Source organism: Chiloscyllium punctatum, chromosome 42 (genome assembly GCF_047496795.1).
Source record: "Chiloscyllium punctatum isolate Juve2018m chromosome 42, sChiPun1.3, whole genome shotgun sequence".
Lineage (NCBI taxonomy): Eukaryota > Metazoa > Chordata > Chondrichthyes > Orectolobiformes > Hemiscylliidae > Chiloscyllium > Chiloscyllium punctatum.
Window position 1 is genome coordinate 596,300 of NC_092780.1, and position 14,323 is coordinate 610,622.

At 44.5% G+C, this 14,323-nt stretch overlaps 1 protein-coding gene across 1 annotated transcript in view; it reads right to left on the reverse strand.

Moving 5' to 3' along the window:
• plekhh3 (pleckstrin homology, MyTH4 and FERM domain containing H3) overlaps positions 1 to 13,414 on the reverse strand; it is a 71,124-nt gene extending 57,710 nt beyond the window's left edge. Inside the window, exons 1-2 of the mRNA XM_072561147.1 lie at positions 13,184 to 13,414; positions 8,675 to 8,727 (exon numbers count right to left, since the gene is read on the reverse strand). The gene's annotated coding sequence lies outside the window, so the exon portion shown is untranslated. The remainder of the gene's footprint in view (positions 1 to 8,674; positions 8,728 to 13,183) is intronic.
• Positions 13,415 to 14,323: the final 909 nt, after the last annotated feature.

The window sequence follows — 14,323 nt, forward strand, 5'->3', positions numbered from 1 at the left end:
ATGGCCTTCCCCTAATGAATCATTTGTCACTGTGTGTTAGGAGTGTTACAATTGCATTGATAAGTGAATTTCAAGTCACTGATTTTGATCAAACCCAACTGCTGCTTTTAAAACCAGTTCGTACTCTTTAACCAGGCGGTGAAAGAAAATGATGCACTGCTGAAAGAACCAAAACCTTGCTAGTTTTTCAAAAAAACCACTTCAGTTCAACTTTAAAACAACTGGAAGTGCAAGTCAAATTCAAACTAATACAATTTAAGATTCTATTTGGAAGGATAAGGCCACCATACAGGTTGATAATTACAACTCTGCCCCCGGATTAGTATTTACAGACAGCCTGTGGCATTCTACTGGCACCACATTTAATTCATTCAAGATTAAAGTACACGTGGCTTCTACACGATTATTTTAAAACTGCACCCAGGTTCTCCCAGCTATCCAGAAGGGATTGGCTGCCTCCAATATAACTTTACATCAAAATGTAGATGTCTGTACTTCCCATTCTGCACTATCCTTGCCGACCTCGAAACGTACTCCACTCAGAATCCACTTCTCTCCTTAAATACTGCTCTAACATTAACCCCGTTACATTCCTGTAGGAAGAACTTCTTAAACTGCATGATCCTCCTCATGATTGTGTTCTCATAAACCACGCCCTGATCTTACAGATCAGAATCTTGTTAACCCAGACCTTACACTTTATGTCGATGGTTCTTCTTCTATCGCTCCAGAGGGCAAACGCATGTCAGGATATGCGGTTGTCACTTCATCCCAGACATTAGAAGCTTATTCTGTCGACCCACCCTGCTCCGCCCAGCAAGCTGAGCTCCTTGCTCTCCCCATGCTTGCTGAAGGAAAGTCAGCTAATATCTATACTGATTCCCGCTACACCTTTGGATGTGCCCATGATTTTGGTCAACTCTGGCAGCAGCGTGGCTTCCTTACCTCATCAGGAACCCCTATTCTCAATGCTACCTATGTCGCCAATCCCCTCAACTTCCCCCTCAATTGGCAATTATCAATTGTTCTGCTCACTCCTCTGATGCTTCCGATGTCATTAAAAGCAACAACGATGCTGACGTAGCTGCTAAGAAAGCAGCTTTTGAGCAAAAAGATATGGTTACTCAAATGACGAATAGAAAACCAAAGGGAGACTCTCCTATTTCCTCTTCTGACACTCTGACCATGTCTGACCTAGGGCAAATACAGACCTATCAGGGATGCCTCTGATGAGAAAAGACAAAGATGGATGAACCATGGTTGTTATGTAAATAGTTACAATAAGCTTTGGGTTACACCGGTAGGATAGACATTGCTTCCCGACTTGCTTTTGCCTATTCTAGTTGATTATGTTCGTACGCATACACATGTAGGTAAGGAGGGAATGGTGGACAGAATTCTCCAAACTTGGAGGAATCCCCACCTGCAAGAAAAAGCAAAACAAACAGCTGCAAGTTGCCTAATTTGTCAAAAGTATAATCCCGGGAAAGGAGTAAAATGTCCAGCAGGCACGCCAAGTGCACCTTTTGATACTATCCAGTTAGATTTTATCGAGTTACCTAGATGTCATGGTTGTAAGTATTGCTTAGTGATAATTGATGTATTTAGTAAATGGATTGAAGCTTATCCCTGTACTGACTGCACAGCAACAACTACTTTTAAAATTCTGTTAAGGGAAATCATACCCAGATTTGGAATACTAGTAAAGGTCTCTGCTGATAATGGCCCCCACTTCTGTGTGGAGCTAAACAAGGAACTATGTAAAAACTTGAATATGAATCAAAAAATCCATTGTGCCAACCATCGCCAAGCAATGGGAATTGTAGAAAGAGCCAATGGTACCCTAAAAGGTCAGCTAAGCAAGTTGATAGAAGAAACAGACCTTAAATGGATGCAAGTACTCCCAACTGCCCTTTTTAATATGAGAACCATGACACAGAAAAAGACAGGATTCTCAGCGGCTGAACTAATATATGGATAGCCCCTGAGGACTCCTTGGTCTGCACCATTCACTGCCCAACACCCTGTTGATGTACATGTCATGGCAGAAGAAATGCACTGGTACATGATTAAGTTAAGCAAAGCTTTGCAGTCTTATCATCAACAGGTCAAAGAAGCCTATGGAGTACCAGGGAAGGAAGAAGAAAGAGCTCCAAAGTTTAAACACATTAACCCTGGTGACTTCGTACTATTGAAAGACTTTAATCGTGAAAAATTGTCCCCCACTGGAAATGTCTTTATCAAGATGTAGGTTTGCTCTCTGAGCTGGAAGGTTCATTTCCGGACGTTTCGTCACCCTACTAGGTAACATCTTCAGTGGGCCTCTGGGCGAAGCACTGTCGATATTTCCTGCTTTCTACTTATATGTTTGGGTTGCGTGGGGTTAGTGATGTCATTTCCTGTAGTGATGTCATTTTCTTTTTTCAGGGGTGGTAGATGGGGTCTAACTTGATGTGTTTGTTGACATAAGAGTTCCAAACACATAGATAGAAAGCAGGAATTATTAACAGTGCTTCGCCTGGAGGCCCACTGAAGATGTTACCTAGTTGGGTGATAAAACATCTGGAAATGAACCTTCCAGCTCAGCAAGCAAACCTACATCCAGAACCTCAATCTGAGCTATAAATCCTCTCAAAATTCGCTAGGTCTTTATCAAGTTCTTCTGACAACTGAAACTGCAGTAAAGGTAGAAGGATGGTCAACATGGGTCTACAAAGGACATTGCAAGCTTGTAGACCCTCACAGTCCTAGTGTTAGTACTGATATAGGCATCTGATGAAAACCCAACTCAAGTACATGTGCCAGATATAACCAACCCATCTATGATAGATCAGATCAGCTAAAACTCCAATGTGACTCTATAAATGAAAACTGTACTAATACCATTAGAAGGTATGAATGCAGCTGCCCAGCTGAAACCTATTTAAACTACTCACACTGCATATCCAAACATCACTCTCAACCTTACTGTCATCCTCGCAACACTTCTATGCTGATCATCATGACATGGCACAATTCCATAACCTCATCCATTCCATCAATCAAAAGCTGCTACCTTGAGATGCTTGTCTGTTCCCCTTTCAAAATGAACTATACAGTGTGCAGTATTGAGCACATAGTACCGAAATCACCAAACTCTCAGGCACTTATTGCCACAAGACTGACTACCTATACCATCTCAACAGAATCCTCTCCTATCCGACCTACCGCCACTGACAGAAATACCTTTACATGTTTCCTATATTCAGTAGCTATAGTAATTAACAAGACAAGCTGGAAAAATGAAGAAATACCAAAAACACTATGCACTCCCAATCCTCCTTCTGTTACTAATGTTTTCTTTATTCAAGCTAAACCCCCTGATCCATGTGTTATCTGCTCACTCTTCCATCATTCTAATGTACAGTGTATAAATAAGATTCACCCACTTATGCAATCCCTCACTTGTGATGGAAACACCCATTCATTAGAAGAATGACATCACTGTGTGAAGGTGCACTAACAAATCTGAAAGATTCAATGTTAACATTGTTCCACGGTTAGAATGGTGCATTGAAAGACCTTCTGGTGCCCATGACATGGGGCAAATAAAGCAAAAACTGTGCAAAAATATTATCAAAAACACTGGGCGAACTCCTGCTCTCCATCTGTTAATATACTTGAACAATCAAACATTTGATAGCACTCACTGTTTACAAGATTCAGCTCTCGCTCTGAGTGGACTCATCATTCACTCACAGAAGTGCACCCTTGAAACTCCTTTTAGCCTTCATTGGCTATACAAAAAACAAAGCCTTCCAATATTTACCCAATGACTGGTATGGACATGGTGCCCTCGTACGCACCTTACCACTTTTCACCCTCCACCATGAAATGCCTGAAGTAGATGATGAATGGAACGCCCACCAAAAGGTGAATCAATATGGAACAAAAAGTAGAGGAAAAACAAAATGGGACTTACACAACATCTTCCATCAACAAACCTGGTGGTCCAGGTTGCTGGGAGGCTTTATTCCTGGTTGGGGTGCTGAGATGGCCCTAGATCAGATAAGTGACCTTCCATATAATATCGAGAAACTTGCCAACTTAACTGCCCACACTTTAAAACTGGTGAACAAACAGTTACAGGAGACTCGGATGATGACACTTCAGAATCGGCTAATGCTAGATTTCCTCCTTGCTAAAGAAGGAGGCGCTTGTTCAGTCATTGGCCTGCAAAGTTGCACCTACATCCATGATTTCTCGAAAGACATTTTGGACAACACAGATGTTATCAACAAAACAGGTCAAGACGCAGGGAAGATACCTGTCACACCGTCATCCAATTCATGTGGATGGAGTTTTACTTGCTGGCTATGGTCCCCATGCAGATAGATCGTGTGGGACATACTGATAATCCTTGGTCTCATCCTAGAATATACATTGTCATCCACTTGTGCACGAAATGGACCGTACGTTGCTTTTCACCTAAGCCAAAGAGGAATCTGATTAATCAACCCTAGTCTCCCCCTCTACCTCCATGCCTGAAGTTTCATGCTGAAGTCCAGTATTTTTCAAACTCTGCTGCTCCGGACGATGACTCCCAAAGGAGGCACTTGACTTATTAAGAATATAAATCAACTGAGTGGACTAATTATACTTGTATGAGCCAAGTAGATGTCATGAAATAACAAAAAGGAGGGAATAAGAAAGTCTATAGCCTTAAAACTTGTCTTTAAACATTTAGACTAAATTGTAATGCTGAATTATAAAACACATTTACTGCATTAGAAAATAGACAGGCAGGAAGGCTGAGAAAAAGGGGGGGAATCTCAAGGGATGCAGAAGATAGAGACATCTGGGCTCACCAAGTGATAGCAGGATGCTGTAAGGCAATTAAGAACATTTGCCTTAGCATCGGTGAATCTGTGTGAACAGGACATCAACTGATAACATTCACAGCCTTTCCCTTGTGAAATTAATGAGTGTTTGATTCTGATCCTGAAACGAAACTCGGTACTACCAAAAGCTTTGTAACTAAAAGGCATTTGGATGGGTATATGAATAGGAGGGGTTTGGAGGGATATGGGCCAGGTGCTGGCAAGTGGGACTTGATTGGGTTGGGATATCTGGTCGGCATGGACGGATTGGACCGAAGGGTCTGCTTCTGTGCTGTACATCTCTATGACTCTATAACAGTCAGATGCTGCCAATTATAATGAATTCTTATTATCCCTTGCAAGCAGGGCAGACACAGAGAGAAAAAAAATCTTTGCTGACTTGAACTTTCAAAAGGACACTAGAGAGTGAGAGACCATTTTAGTGCTGAGGCTGTTGGAGCCAGTAGAAAATTAACTCTTAGTGCTTATCTGCTATGGATTGAATTTAATTGCATTTTGGGACTTTATGATGACATTGAGTAGCCATTACCGGTTATTAAATACAAACTCTGTAAAAGGTAATATTGATGAAGCCTTAACTTGCTGTTCTTGCAGACTACTCTACAGACCTTACAGACTGCCCCACTGTCAATTCTAACTAATCAGATCTTATGTCTTATTTGAATTTGAATCACAACCCTGAAATGAAAGCATGCTAATTCAAAAACTAATCAGTCAGTTTAAATGCAACCTTACGGTAACGTCTCAGCCTCAGGTACAGAATGATTCAGTGCTTAAAAAGCAGGTGTCTGCTCCTAGCTGAGAAATTATTGTAAGCCTAACATTGAAGAGATTCTGGCACAATGTGTCAGGAAGCCATTTTATGGTCAAAGGTTTGCCCTCCTTGCTAAGAAGCCATTTTGTAAAATAATTGTATCAGACATGTGAGCTGTGCAAAGTTACCCTATGAACTCTCCAATTAGCTTAGACTGGTACCTCTTTATGATAGGAGTTTATCTCGCTAGCAGGCACACAACTCAGCTGGGTATGTTTTTCCCACCTGATGAATGGCTTAGGGCCTGTAGGAGTGATTAGTTAGGCATACACAGACCTGTCAATTAACTTTTCTTCCTTACGAATTATTGTCTTTCACTGTTATCTGTCTAATTATGAACCTGCATTTTTTTTTAAACTTTTGTATAAAGGAAACCACTTTGTATCAGTACATCAGAGTACCTTGCTGGAGCACTTGAACAGCTCGTATCCTACTCTCTTAGATTATTAGAACTTAGTTAGTTTAGCTTATAGGTATCAATGTTACATTGTAACAGTGATGCTATTGGTAAATAAAGGGAATGACTAAAATTAAACTAATCCGTCTGTAAGAGGGATTTTTTTATTCCAGACGTCCAAAAGAGTACGATCTCCGGGGTGAACCAAGAGAGAGGCTTACAGGTCTGAGTTCATAAGGGCCGTCTCAAATCTGGACTTTAACAGTGCTAAAGGGTCACGTCTTCACTTTGACACTGTCCTCAGATCCTTGTCTCTCCTATTAGCAGAAACATCTCCTCCACATCCACTCAATCCAGGCCTCTCAATATTCCATACATTTCAATCAGATCCCCTTCATTGTTCTAAATACTATCGGGTACAGACCCAGAGTGCTGTACTGCTCTTCCTATAACAAGCCCTTCACCCCAGGATCATTCTTGTGAACCTTCTCTGGACCTTCTTCAAAGTCAGCACACCTTTCCTTTAATTAAGTGGCCCAAAACTGCTCATACTATTCCAAATGCGATCTAACCAGAGCCTTATACAGCCCCAGCAGTGCATCTCGGGTCTTATATTCTAGCCCTCTTGAAATGAATGCAAACAGTGCATTTGCCTTCCTAATTGCCAAGTGAACCTGAATGTAAACCTGAAGAGACTCCTGAAATAGGTCTCCCAAGTCCTTTTATCCATTTAGAAAATAATCTGTGCCTCTATTCTTCCTACCAAAGTGCATGATGTTACACTTTCTCACATTGTATTCCATCTGCCATTTATTGGACGACTCACTTAATATGTCTGTAGCCTCCCTGCTTCCTCGATACTAGCTGTCCCTCCACCTTATCTTTGTGTCAACTGTAAACTTAGCACCAGTGCCTTCAGTTCCTTCCTCCTCACTGGGAAAATGAGTCTATTCTAAAGGATGTAATGGTACAGCATTTAGAAAATATAACTAAGCAGGATCAGCTTGGCTTCATGAGGGAAAATCATGCCTGACAAACTGATTAGAATTCTTTGAGGAAATAACAAACAGGCTAGATAAAGTCAAACCAGTCGATGTAATATAGTGTTCCAAAATGCACACGATAAGGTAGTATACAAAAGGCTACTTAATAAGAGCCCATGATTTTGGCGGTGGTATATTAGAATGGATAGAGGATTCACTAACTAATAGAACAGACAGTGCTGAAACAACGGGGCATTTTCAGGATAGCAACCTGTAATGAGTGGAGTATCACAGGGATCAATGTTAGGACCACAATTTAAAACATACTTTAATGACTTGGAAAAACAAAATGTACATCCTATAGCCAAGCTTGTGGATTACTGTACACAAAATTAGGTAGAAAGGCAAGGGGTGAGGATGACGCAGAGTCTACACAGGGATATAGTGAGTGGGTAAAATCTTGGCAGATGGAACATAATGTGGGAATATGAGAGGTTATGCTTTTTAGTAGGAAGTATAAAGCAGATGAAAGACTACAGAATGCTACAGCACAGAGATCTGGAAATCCTCATGTATGAATCATAAAAAGCTAGCATCCTAGATCAACAGATAATAGAAAATGTAAACAGAATGTTGTAATTTATTTCAAAGGGAATAGACTATAGAAATAGGGATGTCATGCTAAAATTATGCAAGGAGGTAACATAAACCTAAAACAAACAGTTTTGGTCCCTTAACTAAGGGAAGAAAGTACTATTTTGGCAGTCCAAAGGAAGTTCACTAAGTTGATTCCAGGTATGGAGAGATTTTCTTTTGAGGAAAGGTCGAGTAGATTGCACTTGTATTCGTTGGAGTTTAGAAGAATGAGAAGAGACCTCATTAAGGCATAAGAGATTGTTACGGCACTTCACAGGGTTTATGTAGAGAGGTTGTTTCACTTGTGGGAGAGTCTAGGGCCAGAGATCATCTCAAGGTAAGGGATTATCCGGTTTGGACAGACATAAGGAGGAATTTCTTCTCTTGAAGAGTTGTTAATCTGTGGAATTCTTTGCCACAAAGAGCTATTGAAGCTGGAACATTAAGTATATTCTCACTGATACAGAGTTTTAATCAGATAGGGAATCAAGGGTTATGGTGAAAAAGCAGGTAAGTAGAGCTGAGGATTATCAGATCAGTCATGATCTCATTGAATGGTAGATGGACTCAATGGTGCGAATGGCCTTAGATTCCTACATCTTATAGAATATTGTCAGGGCCCAGAGCCTTTGCTTTATCCAGCACCCTTGCTTTTTGTAGTGCCTTCAACCATGTCTTGATATCACTGTGAATCAAATTTTCTTAAGTCTGACTTCTTTTATGGTGCAGCCATTGGGAGGAAACTGATCAAAAATGGTTCATTCACTTCTGGCAAGAGTGGCTGCAAATCTCAATTAACACGGTAGTCAATTCAACTACCAATAGAATACTGACAACTAAATAGTTAGTATATCAGAGGATGAGGCAGTGAGAGCCTCAGCCTCAAGTGAAAACAGCTCCAACAACAAAATGCAATAACTCTAGTTCACAATATGGGATATTTCATGATTCCGAAGTTTGTTACCTGTCTGAGGTATCAGTGGCCAATGACTGAGTTAGGTTCAGATCTGAAGATGCCTGAATTAGAAACAGAAACTATTTAGCATCATAAAACAGACACAGCCACATTTAACTGTAATAAAAGCAAAATATTAATTATGTGCAAATTCTGAAGTAAAAACAGAAGTACTGGAGAAATTCAGCAGGTCTGGCAGGATCTGTGGAGAGAAAAATAGAACTAACATTTCCAGTTCAAGATATCCTTTTCTTCTGATCTTTGGTAAACTTGACTATACACCATTTCATAACATAGTAGCAAGGATGACTGGAGAGTGATTAAGGTTATGCCTTTGTTTAAGAAAGGCTACAAGGAGAAGCCTGGGAATGATAAACCTGTGAGACTGATTTTAGTGGTGGCAAAGTTGTTGGAGGTGGTTCTGAAAGATAGGATTTATATGCATTTGGAGAGGCAAGGAATAATTAGGGATAGTCAGTACTGTTTTGTGTGAAGGAAATCATAACTCGCACACTTGACTAAGTTTTTTGAGGAAGAAACCATGACAATTGATGAGGGCAGAGTAGTAGACATTTGTCTACTTGGACTTTAGTAAAGCTTTTGACAAGGTTCATATAGCAAACTAATTAGTAAAGTTAGATCATAAGGGAGTCAGAGTGAACTTGCCAATTGGATAAAAAATTGGCCTAATAGCAGGAGACAGAGTGATGGTGGAAGGTTGTTTTTCAGACTGGAGACCTGTTATTAGTGGTGTTTCACAGGGATCGCTGCTGGGCCTACTTTTTTTGTCATTTATATAAATAGTTTAGATGAGAACATAGAAGGCACGTAAGTTTGTGGATGACACTAAAATTGGTGGTATAGTAGATAGTTTGATTTGATTTGATTTTGACCTTTTTTATTCATTCACAGCACAAGGACGTTGCATTTATTACCCATCCCTAATTGCCCAGAGGGTAGTTGAGAGTCAACCACATTGCTGTGGGTCTGGAGTCACACATAGGCCAGTTTCCTTCCCTAGTGGGCGCTAGTGAACCAGATGGGTTTTTCCTGACAAGTGACAATGGATTCATGCTCAGCATTAGATTCTTAATTCCAGATATTTACTGAATTCAAATTTCACCATCTGTCACGGCAGGATTTGAACCCGGTCCCCAGAACGTTATTTGGATCTCTGGATTAACAGTCCAGTAATAATAACACTAGGCCATTGCCTCCCACATTTGATTTATTACTACCACAATACAGCAAAATGTTTTGCTTTGCATGCAGTAGAGGCAGATCATAGGGTGGTGGAGCAACCAATACAAAGTTACAGCTGTAAAGAAGGTGCATAAAAAGCAAGATCAACATTAGATTTGAAATTTGACAGGCCCACTCAGATGTCTAATAACAGCAGGGAAGAAGCCGTTCTTGAATCTGTTGGGAGGTATGTTCAAACTTTTGTTTATTCTGCCTGATGGAAAAGGTCTTTGATGATGTTAGCTGCCTTTCTGTGTCAACAAGAAGTGTAGGCGTAGTAAATGGATGGAAGATTGGCTTGCATGATGGCCTTGTACATTCTCATCCAAATCATTGATATAAACAAACAGAAATGGGCCCAGCACCAAGACTAGTCACAGGCCTCCAGTCCAACAAACATCCTTCTACTACTAACCTCTGCTTCCTACCATCAAGCCAATTGTGTATCACGTTTGCCAGCTCTCCCCAGTTTCCATGAAATTTAACCTTTCAGAGTAGCCTACCATGCAGAACCTTATCAAAGGTCTTACTGAAATCCATATACTACGACTACCACCCTGCGCTCATCAACCTTCCTGGTCACTTCATCAAAGAACTGTAACAAATTTGTGAGGCATCATCTCTCTCACAAAGCCATGTTGATTACTCCAATCAAACCTCATCTTTCCAAATGCATGTATATCTTATCCCTCAGAATCTTCTCAAGTAACTTACCCACCACAGATGTTCGGCTTATTGGTCTACACTTCGCAGGTTTTTCTTTTTAAATAATGGTACAACATTCACTACCCTCCAGTCTTCCAGGACCTCACCTGTAGCTAACGATGATGCAAATATATCAGCCAGGGCCCCTGCAATTTATTCTCTAGCCTCTTGCAGAGTTCTTGGATATATCTGGTCAGGACCAGAAGATTTATACACCTTCATACATTCTAATATGCCCAATACCTCCTCTAGTGTGATATGGACTGTCCCTAAGATATCACCACTAATGTCCCCAAGTTCCCAAGTCTTCATGTCTTTCTCCATGTTAAACACAGAGGGGAAATATTCATTGAGGATCTCGCCAATCTCCTGCAGTTCCACAAACAGACGTCCAATCTGGTTGTTGCAGAGTCCTATTCTCTCTTTCTCCAATAATTCCTTTTCCTTTATTATACTTAAAGAACTCTTTGGATTCTCCCTAATCTTCTGAATCTAAGCTATCTCATGCCACCTTTTCACCCTCCTGATTTTCTTCTTCAGTAAACTCGTGTATGCCCTGTATATCTTCAGGATTCTCTTGATGCCAGATGCATGCACACAAGCCATGCCTCCTCCTTTTTTCTGGTCAAAGCCTCAATATCTTGTTTTCCAGGGTTCCCTACTCCTTCACCCTCACAGGAACATGTAGGTCTTGGACTCTGGCTATCTCACTTTTAAAGGCCTCCCACTTGCCGGACGTCCCTTTCCCTGCAAACAAACTACTCCAACCAACCCCTTTAAGCTCCTATCTACTTCCATCAAAAATTCACCGTGCCCCATTTTAGAACTTGAACATGTGGACCAGTTTTGTCCCTCCCCATAACTTTTAAAATTAATAGAACTATGGTCACTGGTCCAGAAATGCTCCCCCACTGTCACCTCCGTTACCTGTCCTACCCTATTTCCCAAGAGTTGGTCGAGTTTTGCCCCTTCCTGAGTAGGAACCTCTATATACCGCTTGAGGAAACTTTCCTGAACGCACTTAACAAATTCTACCCCATCTAAGCCCTTAACGATCTGGCAGTCCCAGTCTATGTTAGGAAAATTAAAACCCCCTACTATGACAACTCTATTGCTCCTGCAAGTTTCCCCAATCTCCCTACATTATTTGTTCCTCTAATTCCCATTGACTATTTGTTTTGTACAAGCCTACATAACCTCCATCTTCGAATACTCTGGACCTTTACAGATCCTAAGTTTGTTAGCCAGCCTTTTATGTAGTACTTTGCTAGACAGCTTCTTAAAGTCCATTTTTTGCAACATGCACTGCATACCCTTCATGAACCCTTTTTGTTTCATCAAAAATTTTGATTAATCAAACACAACCTGCCTTTTACAAATCTGTACTTGCCCTAATTAGTCAAACCTCTCCAAGTGCCTGCTGATTCGTTGCTTGATCCACTGCCCAAAAGAGTCCTTCAAGAAGCAGAAAACATCAGCACACTATTTTTTTAAAACTTGGATATGCATCGAAAGTGTTTCAGTCTCCAGGACTACAGATGCTGAGCTACAATGTGGTATTAAGTTGTCCCGGCCCAAACAGGATGAACCAAATGACTATCTTGTGTGCTGCAAATGTCTATGATTCTGGGAGATGGAATCATTCTGAGCACAGATAGAAACATTACAGTCAAATTCCACTCAGTCTTTGAAACCTTATATTTAGAATGAATCTCACTCATTGAGAAAACGGGTGGCAGTAAACACATCAATGCAATACGGAGTGGCCACTAATACTGACAGTAACAGCAGTAATTCAACAGCATTTATTCTTCACCTAAACAGGTCTAATATTTCTCTCAATAGAGAAAGAACAAATGGAATGTGCAGGGATGGGCTTAGGAGCTATCAAGGATTAGCAATAGATTTCTGCCAGGGGGCCAATAACATCCACCCTAGTCTCTAAAACGAAACCCTGTCAACTCCAACAGAGCAACATTCCAAGATCCAAAAGCCAAATTTAATATTCCCCAGGCAACCCGATCCGCCAATTCTCCTCCAAATCCCCAACCCCAAATTTGCCCCCAGTCCCTCAGCACACTTCCCCAAATCTCAATACTCCCACAGTCCTCTTCCCCCAGTCCTCCATACAATGCTCAACTTTCCCTCGTTCCCTCAGTGCCCCCAAACCCCACTCCCTCACCCCCATGTCCCCAAACCCCACTCCCTCACCCCCATGTCCCCAAACCCCACTCCCTCATCCCCCCGGGTCCCCAAACCCCACTCCCTCATCCCCCCGGGTCCCCAAACCCCACTCCCTCACCCCCGTGTCCCCAAACCCCACTCCCTCACCCCACCCCCCCCTGATCCCTCACCCCACCCCCCCCCCTGATCCCTCACCCCACCCCCCCCCCTGATCCCTCACCCCACCCCCCCCTGATCCCTCACCCCACCCCCCCCCTGATCCCTCACCCCCCCGGGCCCTCACCCCCCCCGGGCCCCCACCGCTCCCTCTCCCTCAGTCTCCGGCCCACACCCTCAGCCCAAGCCCGGTCCTTGCCCTCAGGCGGTGCCGAGCCCGGCTTCTCTCACCGGCTCCTCCTGCAGCTCCTGAAGCTCCTCGGCCTTTTCGGTTTCTCCATATTCGCGGCGGGACAACAGAGTGAATCCTCTCCGGCAGCACGGCCACAAACACAGGCCCGCAGCGGCATCGGCCTCGGCCTCGGGGCCTGTCCGTCTCCCTCCCTCCCCACACACACTCTCTCCCTCAGACTCGGAGCGGGAACAGCCGGTACAGGGGGGAGGGGGAGGGAAACCGCGGGACAGGCCCAGCCCAGAGACAGAGCGCCTCCCCGGGGAGGGGGAGAGAGGGGAGGGGGGAGAGAGGGGAGGGGGGAGGGAGGGGGGGAGGGAGGGGAGGAGGGAGGGGGAGGAGGGAGGGGAGGGGGGGAGGGAGGGGGGGAGGGAGGGGAGGGGGGGGGAGAGAGGGGAGGGGGGGGGAGAGAGGGGAGAGAGGGGAGAGAGGGGAGGGAGGGGGGGGGGGGGGAGAGAGGGGAGGGAGGGGGGGGGGGGAGGGAGGGGGGGGGGGGAGAGAGGGGAGAGAGGGGAGGGGGGGGGGGGGGGAGGGGAGGGGGGGGGAGAGAGGGGAGGGGGGGGGGAGCGAGGGGAGGGGGGGGGAGAGAGGGGGGGGGAGAGAGGGGAGGGGGGGGGGAGGGGAGGGGGGGGGAGAGAGGGAGGGAGGGGGGGGGGGGGGGAGAGAGGGGAAGAGAGGGGAGGGAGGGGGGGGGGGAGAGAGGGGAGAGAGGGGAGGGGGGGGGAGAGAGGGGAGGGGAGGGGGGGGGGGAGAGAGGGAGGGGGGGGGAGCGAGGGGAGGGGGGGGGGAGAGAGAGAGGGGAGGGGGGGAGAGAGAGAGGGGAGGGGGGGAGAGAGAGAGGGGGGGAGGGGGAGAGAGAGAGGGGGGGGGGGGGGAGAGAGAGAGGGGGGGGGGGAGAGAGAGAGGGGAGGGGGGGGGGAGAGAGAGAGGGGGAGGGGGGGGGAGAGAGAGAGGGGAGGGGGGGGAGAGAGAGAGGGGAGGGGGGGGGAGAGAGAGAGGGGAGGGGGGGGGAGAGAGAGAGGGGAGGGGGGGGGGAGAGAGAGAGGGGAGGGGGGGGAGAGAGGAGAGGGGAGGGGGGGAGAGAGAGAGGGGAGGGGGGGGAGAGAGAGAGGGGAGGGGGGGGAGAGAGAAAGGGGAGG